Source organism: Halichoerus grypus, chromosome 14 (assembly GCF_964656455.1).
Source record: "Halichoerus grypus chromosome 14, mHalGry1.hap1.1, whole genome shotgun sequence".
Lineage (NCBI taxonomy): Eukaryota > Metazoa > Chordata > Mammalia > Carnivora > Phocidae > Halichoerus > Halichoerus grypus.
In genome coordinates this window covers 87,730,360-87,748,447 of record NC_135725.1, presented here as the reverse complement: position 1 = coordinate 87,748,447, position 18,088 = coordinate 87,730,360, and the positions used below count along the sequence as shown (strand labels likewise).

At 58.7% G+C, this 18,088-nt stretch overlaps 1 protein-coding gene across 1 annotated transcript in view; it reads right to left on the bottom strand.

Annotated features, from left to right (window-relative positions):
* The window catches only part of PRRX2 (paired related homeobox 2), a 45,915-nt gene that overhangs the window by 27,228 nt on the left and 599 nt on the right, over positions 1 to 18,088 (bottom strand). The window lies entirely within an intron of this gene.

Here is an 18,088-nt window from a genome sequence, read left to right as displayed (position 1 = left end):
GTCTGTATAACACATGATCCATGGATGGTTGTGAGGATTCCGTGGGATGACGTCTGGAAAGCGGTCAAGATACGGGACACACAGTGTCACTACGGCTTGTCAGCATGAGGGGGGCCCTCTGTACACCTCACCTATCTGGAGGGGGTGGGCTACGCAGGCCAAGCTCCCTGCCAAGCCAGGAAGCCCATCTCTGCCCCTCCCTTCCATGAGCATACCTGAATGCCCAACGCAACCCACGTCTGGCAGGCTCCCAGACTGAGGAAGCAACCTGCTCCCCCCAATCGTATGTCCCCACCCCCCTCTGCAGGGGGCTGCGCTGCGGGTCGCTGTGCCTCAGCCCGCACCCATCAAGTACGGAAGAGTCTGCAACGGGCTGGGCACATTTGCTTCATTCTACCCTAGCCAGGGCCTGGCCCCCACCTGGGCAGCTCTGATTTCATTAGCATTCTGCTGAGACCCTCCCCCACCACCAGACCCACCAAGGCCCCCCACTCACTCACAAAATCAGGATGCTGGAGTGTTTTCAGAGAGGAGGGGAGGGGGCCCTGGGGAAGGGAGGAAGGGCTGCTGATTGTGAAGACAGAGTCTGAGGCTCCTGATGAGCAGGGACCTCTTTGTGAGTGAGCAGACCCTGAGGCAGGGTGGGGTGCCCTCTCAGGTGTCCGCCCTGCCCTGGCACAGCCCTGACAGTGAGCGCCTCCTGAGTGTGCCCTGAGTGCCTCACTCTCCTCACCCTGGTCCTGAGCGAGACCCAGAGAACAGCCAGAACGCCAGACCAGTCTGGATCCCAGTCTCAGGACCACCCCCCCCATTCCTGAGCCTCATCTGATTCCCTACCCACAAACCTCCCACAAACCTCCCACCACCCCGCACAAACCTCCCACCAGCCACACTCTGTCACTTCCTGTCTTCGCACATGCTGTTCCCTCTGGCAAGAACACTTTTCCACCTAGCCTTGAAGCCCAGCCGAGTCTTCACCTCTCACCTTAGGCACCACTTCCTGTAGGAACCCTCCCCTCCCCACTGCATAAAGGCTTGGGGACCTGTCTGCCTCCCCCAGCCACGTCTTTATCGCTGATTAAACACCCCTGGACTGCACCAGCCTGTTTCCCTCCGTCCCTCTCCAGGGCTGTGTTGACCGTGGGGCCTGGCACAAGGTAGGTGCTCAGTAAACACTGGATGAACACATGAAGGACTCACAGCCCAGCTCTGTTTAGCGTGTAGACCCACAATGTCTAAGGCCCAGGAAAATGGAAGACCTAAAATACAGTTTCTGCGGGAGCTGGACAGACCCACGGGGCCAAACGGACACACTCAGCCCCGGAAGAGAGGTGTGCGTGGCCTCAGTGATGTAGCTGCCTGCCCTGGTGGCCGGGGACAAGATGGCAGAAAGGTGGTCCCAGGGCCAGCTGCCCAGGCCACCTGGACGGGCGTTGGTTGCTTTGAGGGTCATGGTTGAGTTCCAGCTCCTCCACCCACAAACTAGGTGACCTTGAGAAAGTTACTTGAGCCTCGGCTGCCTCATTTATAAAGAAGGCATATATGGGGCGCCTGGGTGGCTCAGTCGTTAAGTGTCTGCCTTCGGCTCAGGTCATGATCCCAGGGTCCTGGGATCGAGCCCCGCATCGGGCTCTCTGCTCAGCGCGAAGCCTGCTTCTCCCTCTCCCACTCCCACTGCTTGTGTCTCTGTCAAATAAATAAATAAAATCTTTAAAAAAAAAGGGGGGGGCATATAAAGGTCCCTCGGTGTTAGGTGAGATAATACGCGTAAAGCGCGTAAAGCAGGCCCCACTGCTATTTGGGGGCACTCTTCCTCATAAATGTAAGCCCTGTGACGCCAGGCAGCAACCCCTTGGGAGAGCAGCCTCGCTCTGTCCGGGTCCGAGGAGTTGCGCTGAAGCCCAACCCACACAGCGCCGCCCTCGGCCAATCAGCACGCAGCTCCTCTGTGATTGGCTCGAAGGTGGGCAGGGACCCAGTCCCGGCAGAGCAAGACCCTGGGAGAGATGCTGGCTGCTCCATCCACAGCTCCCTGGATCCAGCAGCGCCTGAAGTCCTGCCCTGGATTTTTTAGGGATGCACACCATTATTTTACTTTTGCTTAAGCCACTTGGGGCCGGTTTTCTCTCCGTTGTAGGTGACAGCGCTGACTAGCACACAGCTGCAGCCTTACACCTACACCCGGACCCTCATCTTTACCCTGGCAGAATTAGAGCGGTGCGCCCCCCACTAGGGGAACCCCCTCCCCCAAGTACAGCACCCGAGGGACTTGTGGATCGGCCTTTGGAATCCCGTCTCCTCTGCTCCCAGCCCTGCCCCCTGCCACATGTGCTGTCGTGGACCCCTCTCCCAACTAATTTGGGATGTGGGTCTTTGCAGCCTGTTCGCAGGGGCTCTCATCTGCCACGGCGTTGCCCCGTGGGGAGAGCAGGGGTGGGAGGGCTCCGGGGTCTGATTCCACCTCTGCCAGGTGCTGGCTGTGCAGCCTTGGGATGGCAACTCCTGTCTCTGAGCCCCAAGGGTCCCTGTGCTCCTCAACTTGGTGGAATTTACTGGCACTGAAATTCATTACCTGTGTCATTAGTCGCCTGTCGCCGGTTACCTGGAAGCTCCTAAAGGCTGTTGAGTGGGTGTCTGCATTTAGTATGGGCCTCAAGAAATATATGTTGAGTATTGGAACCTCTATTTCTTTTTTTTTTTTTTTTAAGATTTTATTTATTTATTTGAGAGAGAGAGAGAGAGAGCGAGAGAGAGCACATGAGAGGGGGGAGGGTCAGAGGGAGAAGCAGACTCCCTGCTGAGCAGGGAGCCCAATGCGGGACTTGATCCGGGGACTCCAGGATCATGACCTGAGCCGAAGGCAGTCGCTTAACCAACTGAGCCACCCAGGCGCCCGGAACCTCTATTTCTCACCTGTGAAATGGGAATGTTGATGGCCTTCTGTAAAGATCGGGGTGGGGGGAGATGTGTGCCCCGGGCTTAGGCCCAAATGGGAGCTTCCTCGGGGAGATGATTTGTTACTGTTTTGAACGGGGTCCCCGCAGGGGCTCTCCATGGACAGCGACTTCACCCGAAGAAGTGACCTTAATGGGGAGTGGTGGGCAGGCGCTGGCCCAGGCAGGGAAGAAGGGGAAATGCAGGTAATGGGCCGAGGTCTCCACAGTGGGCTGGAAGCTGTTACCCTATCCCCCCCCCCCGCCCCGCCCCTGGAGCTGCTCCCGACCCTGCTGTGGTGGCCCGGGCCTCTGGTGGTCTGCTACGTCCACAGCTGAGTAGCGCTGGAGACACCCGAGAGGTGCCCTAGGGTGGACACAGCCCCTGCCGCGAGAGGGGTGGAGACACTGCCTGCACCCCTCCCCTCCCCCTCGCCCCGAAATGCCAGCAGACAGTGGAAATAAGCCCCCACGCGCCCTGCCCTGCCTGTGATGGGGCTCGGGGTGGAGGGAGCGTTGTTGCCTTAATATGGAGCTAGTTTGGGCTGGGACCGTTTCTGTGCCTTGCCGGGGAGATGAGGGACCCTGGGGACCAGCAGCTGCCAGGGGTGAGGCTGGGTCCTCTGTCTGCGCTCTCAGGGACCCCCGCGGGAGTCGGTAGCTATAGCAGCTGGCCACATGCCAGTCCCGGGCCAAGCGCTTCCTACGTCTGCGGCCTCACCACCCACGTGTCAGTATCCTTCCTTTGCAGGTGGAGAAACTGAAGCCCGAAAGGGGAAGCCCTTTGCCCCAGGGAGCCACTTGGGCTGGGTCTGACTCAACTGGCCCCACTTTGGACTGGGTCTGATTCAACTGGCCCCACTCTGGACCTCCTCTCCGTGGGGCCATTTGGACAGACAAGACCACTAGGTCCCAGCCCTTGGCTATGAAGTCCTCAGAACTGCTGCCTTCCTAACGGGGACCATGCCCCCTCCTCAGAGGCCTGCCTGTAATAGGGGAAGGTAGAGACGAAGATCTGCTGCGCAGAGGACACCGGTTTGAAGAAAGCAGTGAACATTCGCCACAATCCGCAGAGCCCAAGAAGCTGCTACAGAACTTTCCAGAACCCTGAGGTTCTCCTGTGGGGGCTCCAGGCCAGCCCTTGGGTGCCAAAGGAGATACATCCCACCTCTGGCCTCTTGGGAACGGGGCTTCCTCAGCTTTTCTCCCTCCTCCCTGCCTGGGGCTCCCTCCCACGCCGCCTGCCCTGTCCACGGACCCACCATTCACTTAGATTTCCATCTGGTTCTGGTTTTTGAGAGGCAGAGGGAGGAGAGGGTTTAGGGAGAAGCTGAGAGCCGGCACCCAGTGGAGGTAAACCGGATACCTTCACTTCTTTTCTTGGCGCCCAAGCTCTGTGCATTTCCCCCCTGCCAACTGCCTACAAACACAGATCCACACGGAACCTGCTTTCTGATGGCTGCTTGGGGTCCCAGGCAGAGAAAAGAGTGAGCATCAAGATCAACCTTCCCATGAGTGCAAACACCATGTCTAAACCAGCTCTGCTGGAGCCCGGGGATCACTGAGCGTGTGTGTGTGTGTGTGTGTGTGTGTGTGTACACACGCACGCATGTGTTCTATGTGGCAAGAACCCATCTGTAATCCCTGAGGGAGCATATCTGAATATCTCAGCCTTTCTCCTGAGCCATCTTATCCACAGAACTTCTAGAAGTTGCAATTAATCTCTAATTTGAATTTTTAACCTCAAATGCCACATTATAAAAATAGTTGTGTTGTGTTTTATAGGCGGTATTTGTCATGAAATTATACATGGTTATAATTTGTGCCATGGAAAATAAAGCAAGATGCTCGTTCTGCCTGGGAGTGGCAGTCAGTACCAGCCGGGCTGGGACTGCAGTAAATCCATGCCGTCCTTCCAGAGACGGGACCCCAGGTCACCAGGCAGAGGGTCCTGTGGGGGGGGGGGACGCCCAGGGCTGGATCATCTGTCCCCTCTTTGGAAAGCAGAGTTAGGTACCAGCAAAGGCCACTAGAGCTAGTTCTTGGGACCCAGAACTCTGTTCCTAACCTCAGTTCCTTTTCCTGTGGGACCTTGGGAAACTTTGCTCTCCTTGGTTTTTCCATCTGGGAGAGGGCTTAGCGGTCGTAAGCTGGGCATCTGCCCCCTCCTCCCAAGCATCAGAGAGAGTGAAAGAGAAAACAAATTGGACAGGTTGGCATGGCACTGAGCCCCTGCCTGCCTGATCTCATCAACTCCTCTGAACAACCCAAGCTCCGGGAGCTATCATTACGCCCATTTTGCAGATGCAGAACTTGAGGCTCAGGGAAATAAGGTGCTTTCCCCATCAGAAATCGGGGGTGAGGTTGGGGCCAGAGTCCCACAGCCAAGCCAGGCCCTATCAGCAGCATGCCCTGCCCCCGAGAAGGCGGGGGACCCACTGGAACTCTCTGGGGCCAGCTGTTTCTATACCAGGGCCACCACTGAGCTATACGGGGGACCACGAAGACTGTCCCTATTCCAGGATCCCAGTCCACCTGCCTGGGTCGAGCTGGAGCCTCTGCTCCAGCATCATGACGCCCCTTGTCCATCCCTTCCTAAGCAAGCCTGGAGAGGCTGGGTGAGGCTGGAGTGAGCACAGCCCCGGAGGCTCTGGGCCAGCCAGGCTAAGGAATATGCTGAGGACAAGGGCCTCAGACCTGGCACCCGCATGTCCTCAATACATAGCCTATCTTCCTGAGCCTCAGCCTCCTTGTCTGGAAAATAGGGCCAGAAGACTACCTAGCTCCTAGAGTATCTGGGAGGAATTAATGAGATGAACCGTGGAGGGCTTAGCACATATTAGCTGCATAATAGAAGGTCCTGACTGTTGGGATCTCAGTGATGATGATGATGAAGATGAACACCTGCAAGTTGGCCGGCTCCACTGCCCCGACTCAGCCACGAGCACCCCACATTCCCTCCATCCCTCCAGGGATGCAGGATTTGTAGCCAGATGGCCTGGGCCAACCTTCCTCACCTAGTTAACAGGTCTGCTAACGAAGCTTCCATCTCAGGGTCATTGTGCCCCTGTGGCATGAAGCCCTAGGGTTGGGTCCATCCCGCAGATGGCAGGTTGGTTGAGCCTGATGCTGGGAATAGGACCTGCCCTGTCTCTGGTTCTGAACGGCTCCTGGAGCCTCTCCTCTCCAACTTGGGATCTCGGATCTCAGAGCAGCTGGGCCCGGGGCAGCCAGTTAGGGCTTGTGATCAGCTCCTTTGGAGATAGGGACGCCCTGGAGGCTCTGGGCAGCCAGGACACCTGCTGTTCCCAAGTTAGCCACTCATTTCCCACATGACAGGGAACACTGGCTCACCGAGAGAGCTACTGGGAAGGGCCTGGGTGCTCTGGACCCTCCAGACACCCAGAGATGAGCAGAAAGCACTCCCACCACTCTTAATATAACAATGACAAGTCTTGGACCAGGCCTTGCTCATTGGCTCACTCCCGCTCCTCTGCTCCTGGAACAGCCAATTTCTTTCTCACCTCCGAGCCTCTGCATCTGCTCTTCCTGCCACCTGAAGCACCCTTTCCAACCCCTTCTTTTGGCTCACTCATCCTTTAGGTCCCATCTGAAATTCCACTTCCTCCAGGAAGCCCTCCCTGAACCTCCAGACCAAGTAGGGGGCCCCACTGTCTGTTCTTATAGCAGCCAGGACATCTTCATGGCAGGGACCACACCTCCCTGATCCCTGCTGGGACCCCAGTATCTAGCACACGCTTGACACGGGGTAGGTGCTCAACAAATATCTATGGAGGGAAGGAAGGAAGGAAGGAAGGAAGGAAGGAAGGAAGGAAGGAAGGCAGGCAGCATTCATGGGATGCCTCCCCCATTCTTCCTCCCCTGAGACCGACATCAGCCCCTAGAAAAGACCGCCCTCTTGGGAGCTCTGCTCAGCCCAGACCTGAGTTCACTGCACCAGCAACAGTTGCCTGAAACAATGACCTCAGTTCGGGGACGTTAGATCTTTGCCTTTCCTTTATTCCTTCCCAGTGAAACCAGAGCAGTCCGTTTTTCCTTCTTGTCTCCAGCAATTTCCCGCTTCGAGCCCTGATACCCTCCCCGCCCGGGGGCTGTCGTGACTGCAAAGCCAGCTGCCGGGGCCAGGGCCGGAGGGGGCGGAGGGGGGGGGGGCACGGGAGGCTGGCCTTCCAATTAAAACACGATGTCTCTGGAAACATGAGATTCCCAAGGCTGGGGTCCCTCCCCGGCCCCCAGCCCCTCCGTCACCGTCACTGCACAGCCCAGGGTCCTCCTGCCTGACTGCTGTGGGGCAGACTCTGCACCAGGGGGTCCCTGGAAAAGCAGTGCCTTCCTCAGGGCACTGCAGAAGTTTCCAGGTGAGAACCAGGAAGACAGGAGGCCCAGTTCCTCCCTGGCAGGGCCTGGGACGCTTCCAGCCAGAGGTCACTGCAGCTCCTTGGCCATCTGGGGAGCCCGGCATGGGGTGGCCACCCTTGTCCCTAGACTCTGGGGATCACTGCATATTTCCTCAGTGGCTTTGGGCAAGTCACTTTGCCTTTATGAGCCTCAGTTTCCTTATCTGTAGGAAGGGAGGCAGGCGGATAGGAAAGCCTGGACAGGACAGTGGGCAGCGACATGCCCTCATGCTCTACTCCCTGGTCAGGGGCCAGCACTCGCCTGTCCCCTGGTGATTTCCCAGCACCATGTCTCAAAACAACACCCGTGTGGACCGAGTGAATGAGCAAATTAATGGATCCCATCCAGTGTTCTTGGAACCCCAAGGCAAGGTGTCTCTTGGAGGGGGACGGGGAGGCAAGGGGTTCAGCAGTCTCTCAGGGGAAGGCAAAATGGCCTGTTTTCTGTAGCTTCGCCATGAGGAGAAACAGGGGACAAAGTGCCCAGCTGTCTTCTCTCCCGATCTTGGGACGTTTTTCTGGATGGCCCGCTCCTAGTGTGGGAGGCAGCCCTTCCTTCTCCAGGTCTGAGACCAGAGGATGGCGCTCCAGGTCCCAGAGAGGTGGCCAGGTCTCCAGGCCCCCAGCTGGGAAGACGTGGCATCTAGAGGCCCCTCTGGCTTCCAAGCCCATGGGGTGAGTGGTGAGGGCTCTGAGGGGACGAGGGGCCTCAGTGAGGGCAGGGTCAGCCAGGGCTCTCAAGAGAAGCTTGTCCTCTGCCATCAGCTGTAGGGAGGGGGGCCGCTTTTCACTCTGTGCATCTCAACGTTGCAAAAAGACGGTGGACCTGGAGGCTCTAAACCTTGCTTCTCCACCCACCATGTTACTGGGGCAAGTCATTTACCCTCTCCGAGCCTCCGTTTCCCCCACTGGAATCCTAACAGCAGAAACCCTTGCTGAGCTTGACTCCCGTGCCCACCTGCACTCAGCTTCAGCTTGTCCCTAAATCTCTAAAACCACCCTGCAAGGAGGCATGGTTCCTCTCCTCATTGACGACCAAGGCGCTCAGAAAGAGGAAGAAACCCACCCAGGGCACACGGCTGGTGTGGACGACCGTGAGGCACGGTCCCCATGCAAACAGACCCTTGGATGACTCGTTGTCATCAGCAAGAAGAGAGTCGGAGCGGAGAAGGGGGTCCCCAGGTTCCATGGAGGGGGGAAGGAGGCCCAGGAGAGATGGGGATGGGTGCCGGGCTCTCCTGAGGGCCCCGCACCCGCCTGGGGAGGGGGCGGCCAGAACCTGGGCCCTGCGTGGCCTGGCTGCCCGCTGGCTGGACCGGCCGTCCGCAGCACCATCTTGAGAGCATTAGGGGCTGCAGTTAACAGCTGTTTTCTGTTACGTGTTATTTGTTAGTCTAATGAAAGGAGGTGCACTGGCTTTCAAGACCTCGGCGTTCTGCGGGGGTTTTACACAGGAGGCCCGCGCGAGCTCCGGCGCAGGAGAGGCCCGGGGCCCCTGCCAGGCGCGCCCGGCGGCTCCCGCTTTGATTCTGCGGGTTGCAGCCATCCGCGTGGTAATTCCAGCTCTGGTTAAATGTCACTTTTAATAACGCCATCTCTGGCGTGGAAATGTCTGCGCCCAGGGCAAGGGGGGAGGACGGATGGGGGGCCGGTGGGCAGTACCTGGGGCCGCGGACAGCCTGCCCCTGGGGACTCTTCGAGAGACAGCAGCAGGCGGGCAGGATGCTGGGAGGGGGCTTTTGCAGTGACAGGAAAGGCAGAGCCCAGCTCAGCAGTGAGGCTTCTGACCCCCGCCCCCATGCCCCACGGCTGGCAGCTGGAGGGAGAAGTCTTCCCCTGTGGCCACACCCCCTCATCCCAGTCCCTAGGGCTGCCTTGGGCTGGTACTCAGTAGGCGCTCAATGACTGCAGTGGATGGTCCACAGGTCTCTGGGGACGCCCCAGCAGCTCCCTCCCCTCCTGGACACTGGACCCTTTCAGCTGCTTCCTCCGGCTTCCCAGGGCGGCTCCTCCTGGCCTCTCCAGCCTCCACGAGGACCACTTTCCACTCCGGCAAACCGAGGAGGGTGGGAGAGGTGCAGAGTCAGTACTGGGAAGGGCCTGTGAGAGTCCCGTGGCGCTCACCCTTTCACGCACACAAAGATGACTGGGGAACCCGCTCAGTGCAGATGCCCAGGCCCCGCGGAGCATCATTCCATGGGTTGGGGCGGAGCCTGAGAACATGCATTGCAACCAGTTTCCCCCGGGGCGGGGCGGGATTCTCAAGCAGTGATTTCTGGGACCACGTGTTGACAAACAGATGGTCCAAACCCCCTCAGGCCAGCGACAGGCCGTGTCTGGGGCCCCACCTACCGCCTCCTGCGCAGGAATGTCACAGAGGTGACACCCCTCACCTGCTCGGCTCTCAGGCAACAAGGTGCTCGCTCAGCTCTGGGGTGGAAGGGCCCTCTGTGGAAGCTTCCAGTCTCCCCGCCCCGGCCTCCTGCCCTTTCACGGCCCCACACCAAAGACCTTCCCCCAAAGCCCACAGTCTGCCCAGCAGCTCCTGTCCACCTCTTGGCCGCCAGGTGCGAGCTTCTCTAGAACCCCTTGCCCCCCTCCCCCCGCGGCCCCCAAACCGGAACGTCCCAGCCGCCCCTCCCATGCACAGAAAAGCAGAATGGATCACGAGAGGGACCAAAAATAATGTCTTCCAGAGCCTGCTTCGTCTTTTAGGATGCAATAAAAGATATCACCGGCCGTAAAGTACCCCATGTGGACGGCACCTCTCATCATGGTGGCCCTCGGAGCCAGGCTGGGGACAGGCAGCTTCCCAGATGTGGAAGGGACACAGACTCATAGGGGCAGTGAGAGCATCTGGGTTGTTTAGCGACCTTGAGATTCCACGACTCCTGGGCTCTGGCCTTGCTGCCACCCGCGAGCCCCCACCCCCAGGGAGGCCACGGCCTCCTCCGGGTAGCAGCCCCTGGGTGAGGAGCACTCTGCCGCATGCCCCCTGCCCCCGTGCCCTGGCCTAGCCCCTGGAGCACCCTGACTGCTCAGCATGGGAGCTGGCCACATAACTTTCCCCCCTCTGTCTAAACAGGAAGCCCCCCCCCCCCCGCCCCCGGTGCTCTCCTACTCACCACCTCACAAAAGCCACTTAACCCTTGGCCCATTCCAGAACCTTATGGCCGCTCACCGCTCACCGGCTGCTTGCGGCCGCCCTGCCCCCTCAGAGCCTGGACTTGATCATTTGGGCCAGGCTGGAGCCCAGACGAAGGGCTGTGAGTGTGTGAGTGTGGGTTTGGGGGCTGAGTGTGTGCAGGTGCGTGTCAGTGTGTGTTGATGAAGGTGTGTGTGTGTGTGTGCAAGTGACTGGGTTTGTGTGTGAATGTGTGAGTGGGGTTGTGGGGGGGAAGGGTTTGTGTGTGTGAGTGTGTGAGAGGGGTTTGTGTGTGAGTGCGAGTAGGTTTGTGTGTATGCGTGAGTGTGTCAATGGGGTTGTGTGTGTGCATGTGTGTGAGTGTGAATGGGTTTGTGTGTGTGAGTGGGGTTGCGTGTGAGTGTGTGGGGTGCATCTGTCTGTGTGTCTGGGAAAACCAGTCCACCATGTGGTCCCCAAATGCCAGCCCATGACAAGGTCTTCACTGACCTACCACAAAATGAGAAAAATAGGGGCAATCTGTGACTTTTTTAAGCTAGATGAAGTCAGTTTTGAGGCCCAGTCCTGGCTTCGGGACGCCGCAGGTTTCTCTCTCGGATAAACAGATGGAAGCAGCAGGGTCGCCGCTGCCCCGAGTAAATGGCTTTTCTGGGCAACTCTTACAACCAGCCCCTCCGTGCCCGTCCCTCTCAGCCCCTGGAAACCTCACCGGGGCCTGAAATCTGAAAGTCTGGGCAGCTGGCAGCAACTCGAGGCCTGACATATAGTCGGCACTCAGACAAGGATCGTGGAGTGAGTGAGTGAGTGAGTGAGTGAGTCAGTGAGTAAGCACGGGAGCTGGGCTAGACTGGGGAAGGGGGCCGTCCTGTCGATGTTCCTGAGTCAGGGACCCTCCGCTGTTCTCCTGGGTCCAGGAGGCTACAGACGGGCCTGCGGAGGGGGAGGGAGGCCATTCTAGATGTTTCTGGGCAGGAGGGGTAGAGGACCCCTCACTCACTTCACACCTCCCCAAACCCAAGCTGGGCAGCCCCCGACACTGTCTCCCACAGGCCTGTGACCCAGGCCGAGCCGCTAAGGAGTCCCCTCGGCTGGCTGCCTCACGGCCCCCTGAGTGCAGCCCACACCTGCCTGGGAGACCACCGAGCATTCCAGGGGCTCCAGGGATGGCTCCAGGGAGTGGCAGAGAACAGGGGCTTCAGAACAGGACAGACCTGGGCTAGAACCCTACATCCGCAGGAAGACGGGACCTTGGCCAGTGGCTCGTTTCCTTCTGCATAGAATGGGGATGATAAAAAGGACCCACTTCCATGGTGGCATGATAATGGGGCTGAGGCAGGTGGAGCCCTGGGGGGCACACAGTGAGCACCCGGCGAACAGGCCGGTGAGGGCCGCTGGCCACCCTCCCTGCGTCCCCGGCACGACCCCTGTCCCCTCCCACAGCCGCCAAGCCCAGGGCAGCCCCTGGCCAGCTTCCAACCCTGACGTGCCATTTGGAGGATGCGTTCAGGGGGCCCACTGGCTCCCCCTTAAATCACCCCCAAGATTCACATCCACCTAGGGTCAGCCACTGTCCTTTGGGTCTTGGACACCATGAAAGTCCCCTAAGGTTCACCTCATCCCATCTGACCTCACATTTCTGCCTAGAACAAGCCTCTCCTTGTCTTCACCCATTCAGAAACCCTGAACACGGCACAGGGCCTATCCGATAGCCCCACTCTGTGCAGCCCTCAAGGCCTATCCCCTCCTGCCTCTCTGCCCCCTTTAATTCCCCAAACAAATCCCACCCCTCCCTTCCCAGCTGGGAGACCTTGGGCAGGTTGCTTTGCTTCTCTGGGCTTCCGAAAAATAGGGATGGCAAATCACTAGCCCTGCCTGATTCGCCGGGCTGCTGTGAGCATCTCAATGAGCTATAATGGAGCCCCTTTAAGGAGCACCCACTCTGTGCTGTCTCCCACACCCACTCAGGGCTCACCACACCTACAGGGACATCCCTGTCCATGGTGCCCATTTCATAGATGGCAACACTGAGCCTCAGGATGCTTTCTGGGCCTCAAGTGTGGTGTGCAGACAGGCATTATCACTACTGCTCCCAAGCTACTTTTCCAGAGTCTTCTGGGAGGGAACAGTGACAGCGCCAGCCTTGTTGAGCTTCTGCCCATGGGGAAGGGCCCTTGTGGGGTGCTAGCTGGTCCAAGCTTCCTGTGCCACACCCCCAAGCTCCACGCAGTTGATCTGCTAGAGGAGCAAGACCACCCTGGAGCCGAGAACAATGAACTAAAGCGAGGGCCCGGCCTGCTGACAAAAAGCCAGAGAGGCACCCCTCCCACCAGCCACCCTGGGGGACCCAGCAGTTCTCTCCAGCTGAATTCCCCTGGGCTCTCAGCTTCTGGGCCTGGCTCCTCAGCCTCTCACTCATCCTCCTCTCTTCCTGCTCAGGGCGTGTACCGAGGGCTGCCCTCACCAGGCCCTGCCGGGACCCAGACCCCGGAGACTCCATGTTCCTGGGGCATCTTCTCAGCCTGGATCAAATCATGATGAAGGACAGGAGGGGCCTCTCAAACATCTGGGCCCTGCCTCCCATTGTTCAGGTGGGAACTGAGCCCAGAGAAGGGATGTGACATGCTCAAGGTCACACACGGAGGGGCCAGCAAAAGCAAGGGCTCCTCGCCCATGGCAGATGGCTTTACCCCCTGCCCGCCCCCCGGAAATGGAGGCAGGGAAGCAAGGGAAGGGAGAAGAAAAGCGGGCTCCATCTGAAAAAGGCCCAACTCTGAGGAAACCCTTCTTGTCTTTTTCCCCCACCAGCCCAGCTCCTGTCCCGGCCGCCCGCTTGCAGGGCTCCCGCCACCACCACCCCAGGGGCTGTGCAGCCACCTGTCACAGCGAGCTGGGGGAGGGAGGTGGCTGAACACCGAAGTCAGCTGCAGAGAACAGGGTGACGGTTCCTCCGAAAATGAAACCTAGAATTGCCCCGAGACCCAGCAGTTCCACTCCTGGGCATAAACCCCAAAGAACAGAAAGCAGGGGTTTGAAGAGGTATTTGCACACCCATGCTCCCAGCGGCATTAGTCCCAGCAGCCGAAAGGTGGAAACACCCAAGTGTCCAGCGGCAGATGAATGGATACGCACGCGCACTGGAATATTACTCAGCCTTCAAAAGGCAGGAGATCCTCACACCTGTTGCACGTGGAGGAACCTGGAAGACGTCATGCTAAGTGACTTATATAAGCCAGACACCAAAGAACGAATGTTGTAAGCTTTCCCTTCCATGAGGTCCCTAGAGTCGTCGGATTCACAGAGACGGAGAGGAGAGGGGTGGGTGCCGCGTGCAGGGAGGGGGATGCAGAGGCGGCATTTCAAGGGTGCAGAGTTTTATTCTGGGGAGATGAGAAAGTTCTGGAGCCGGATGGTAGCGGTGGTGGCACAACAGTGTGAGTGTGCTTCATGCCCCTGAACTGTGCGCTTAAAAATGGTGCAAGTGGTGGGCGCCTGGGTGGCTCAGTCAGTGAAGCGTCTGCCTTCGGCTCAGGTCGTGATCCCGGGGTCCTGGGATCGAGTCCTGCATCGGGCTCCCTGCTCAGCAGGGAGTCTGCTTCTCCTTCTGCCCCTTTCCCCTGCTCGTGCTCTCTCTCCCCCTCTCTCAAAAATAAACAAAAACCTTTCAAATAAAAAATTTTTAAAAAAATGGTGCAAGTGGTAAACCTTCTGTTGGGCATATTTCACCACAATAAATGTTTTAGAACTTGAAGGCAAGTTCTGCCGGTTTCTAGAACTCGACGGTCCCTTTAGATCCTCCACTCAGACACTCGGCCCTTCCCACCCATCACTGGCAAGGGGAAGGGGCGGGTCCCCACCCCAAAGCAGACTCACCCTTGGCTTCCTGGCCCCCCAGTAGCAGATGTGGCTGAGGGGGCAGCTCCGTGAAGGGAGCCCAAACCTCCCCCACACCCCCAGGGGCTCCAGCCACCCTGGCTCAGCCTGTGCCCCCAGCTTCCGAGCACCCAGCTGCCCTGACTCTCTGGGAAGTGGACCACTTTCCTGAGGTCCCCGAAACAGGTACCAGCCCTGCAAAGGCGGGACCCCTCCCCCAGGGGCTGGGGGGCCTCTCCGCCTGGCTCCAGGGGCTTTGTTTATTTTCCCAGTGTGTCCGCATCCCTGTTTCCGCCCTGCCCACAGGAGGGAACGCTTTAAAGAAAATCTCAGTTATTAATGTGGTTTCTTTTGTTGTAAGTCATTGCAAAGGCAGCAAACGAGGGTTTATTTTCCTAACGTGCTTGGCATAGCTCAGCGCCCGGCGCAGACTTCAGCGCTTGATTTGGGAGGAACGCGAGACCCTGGTTTGCTCTGAGTCACCAGCGAAGCCACAGCCTTCCTGGCCAGTTCCGGGGGCGCCTGCTCTGGGAAAATCCTTGGCAAGAATAGGCTACATCTACTGGTGGCTTTGTGAAAACAAAAGAGAAAAAATATTTTTAAAAATGTGAGCCTTGTTACCTTAGCAGATTTGAAAATGTATTAATTTTCTAACCCATGAGTTTCCCCATTAGCCCCATTAGCCCTTCATTTAAAAAAAAAAAAAATTATTTATTTATTTGACAGAGAGAGACACAGCGAGAGGAGGAACACAAGCAGGGGGAGTGGGAGAGGGAGAAGCAGGCTTCCCGTCGAGCAGGGAGCCCGATGCGGGGCTCCATCCCAGGACCCTGGGATCATGACCCGAGCCGAAGGCAGACACCCAATGACTGAGCCACCCAGGCACCCCTAGCCCTTCATTTTTAACAGGCCCCCCCTTCTCTCTTGGTGTCAGTTGCTTTCTTTGGGCCCAGAAACAGCTCCAGAAGCCACATGAAAACCCACTTCTGAGCATGTCCCAATCTCCAGGGAGGCGCCAGTGTTCCCAGCAGGCCCAGGACTAGGGGGTGGAAGTCCCAGCCCAGGGCCCATGCCTGCTGGCGTGGGGTCCAGAGTCCCGGCACCCTGAGGCTTAGTTGCCCACTTAGGAAAGGGGTTCAGTGATGCAGGCCGGGCTCACCAAGTTGCCGGGAGGAAAGGTTCCTTCTCCCCCACTTTGGAGACCTCAAGACTTGGGAATCCACGGTGAGTGTTAGTGGGAGGGGGCACCTGCCGGAGAGGGAAGGCTACGGAAGGAGAGCAGGGCAGTTGGCCTGTGCCCTCCCTCTGCAGGCCCAGAGCCAGACAGCGGGCCAAGGGGTTCCCACAGGCCAGGGGCAGCTACACAGCACCCCCACCTGCCTCCTGGGGGGGACTCTGCCTGGCAGCGGGCACCCCTGGAATGCGCCCAGTTGGCCTTGGGGAGATGCCTGACTCTATATAAAACATTTGGATTTCATGGACTAGTGATTTGCTTTCAATCTAAGGAATGAGTATAGGGTTACCTCCTTTTAATTTTGCCAAGTAAGGACATTAAAATAAAACAATCTCCAGTTATTATCTCTAGTTTGTAAAAGAAAGGGCGTTCGAACACCAAAAGTGAGGAGGAAAGACATAATAATCCCAAACACAGAGAATCCTTTACACTGAAAGGTGTAGCTTCCTGAAGAACTCTCCATATTGTCCTGTTTGCTTCAATTTCCAAAGGCCTGGAGAAAATCTCCCCGTGGGCCAGAAGCACTGGGCTGGACCGCCCTTCCCCACACAGTGCTGGGCGGGGGTTCCAAGGCAGGAGGCAGCCGTGAGCCCCTCACTGAGCCTGCAGCCCTTCGTCGCGCACAGATGAGGGGAAGGAGATGCCCACCTCTGGGGGCAGACGGATGCCGCTCCTGCCCCGTCCCACCTGCCCCCACAGCCAGGGCCTTCTCTGTTCCCAGTACTTGCGTACCCCTGGGATGCGGAAGCCCCACCCGGGGAAAGGCCACGCAGGCCTCCAGGGCTCTCATTGAGGGTGGTGGGCCCCAAGGGGCTGCCGGGGAGACCCACTACCCACCAAGCTGCCAGGAGGGCTGCCAGCGACCCCCCGTCCAGGCACTTATGTCCCCAGTTGGCACGAGCTATTCTGGAACTCCCCAGAAAAACCCTGAATTTGGAAACCTTCTACGCTGTGCCCAAGAGAAGCAGTGCCTTCCACTGTCTTTCGGCAAGGCTGGGGGCCAGGGTGGAGACAGGCACCGAGCCGCTGGCCAGGGCTTGAGTACAGAAAGCCTGTGCCTCCTCCCTCCTCCCCCCATCACTCCTGCACCCCTCTCTTCTCTCCTTTCCTTCCTTTTCTCCCTTCATTCTTGGCTTCACCTTCAGTTTGCTCCTCCTTCTCGCCCCACTCCCAAGGGGGTCCCCCACTCATCAGGGTGAAATCAGAGCCCTCTCCTCTCCCCTTAGGGGAAGCTGGCTCCGAGGCAACTGCTCCTCCCAGGAGACCTGAGGTCCTGCAACAAACTCAGGCGGACAGAGCCCCTCTCCTCTTGCACCAGAAGGCACCCCACTTTACCCCTTGTCCAAACAAGACACCTTCCTTCCACTTGTCCCTCAGGAAAACCCCAGCTCCTGGGGGTGGGTCTGCCTGCTTCAGGCAGGGTGCAGAGCGATGTCCGTCCGCTGTGGCTGGTGGGCAGTGGCCCCTGGGAGGGAGCCGGTACCAGCTGGGTTCTCTCCGAGGCGCCGCTCTGTGTCGGGCCTCCCTCAGGGATGCACGTGCTCCTGGACGAGGTTTCAGACGAGGCTGAAGTCACCTCGGTTTTCCCTGCACCTCCTCTCATCTGAAAAGCAGGGCACGCAGCCAGCCGGGGCTCTCAGCCGAGACCTGGAGGCTGGTGCAGGAAGTGGGGGTGCCCAGGAGCCGGCGGGAAGGCTGCTGGAGTCAACTGGGTGACCTTTTAGGGGCCCAGAGCCTCCAGCAGGCCAGGCTGCTCCCCAGAGCTAGGGGACGGGGCTGTGGTCTCAGCCATCCTACCTCCTCCACAGGGTGTGGTGAGCTGTGGGGACTCAGGCCCTTCCTCTGCCCCCATGAAACCATCCAGGGCCAGGGACCTCAGCTTTATCTTCATCTTCTCTTGCTCTATCTCCCCCACCCCTCCCCCTTCTCACCAAGGGCTCAGGCCCTTGTGATCCAGTGTGACTTTCTAGGGGAAAAAAAAAAGCCACTTGGGTGGGTTGTTTGTTTTTAAAGCCCTTTCCTGATGACCTTTAACCTCGGCAGAGGAGAGAGGCCTAGCTGGCTCCTTCGGCTTGGGCCATTCCACCGAAGAAGCTGCTGGTGGGGCAAACTGGAGGTGGGGGGCCGGCATCCCTGTCCTAGCCAAGGAGCCCATCCGAAGACCTAGCAGCAGCTGGGGTGGGATCGGAGGCACGGGCGCAGAGTTCGGAACCCAGTTGTGTGACTCGGTGACTCGGATGCCCTGCCCCTCGCAAGCCTGGTTTCCCTAACTGTGCCATGGCCATAATCACACCCACTTCCCAGGGGATTCGATTCGGCAGCGCGGCCGCGAGGGCTGCCCCCGGGGCCCGGCACAAAGGCGGCCCACTTCCCCGGCGTTCCCACGACTCGCGGCGGCGGCTCTGGCCAAAAGGCGGCCGGGCCCCTCGCGGGGTCGAGAGCCCCGGTGCCCGCAGCCCACCCGCTCACAGCCAGCCAGCCTCCCACC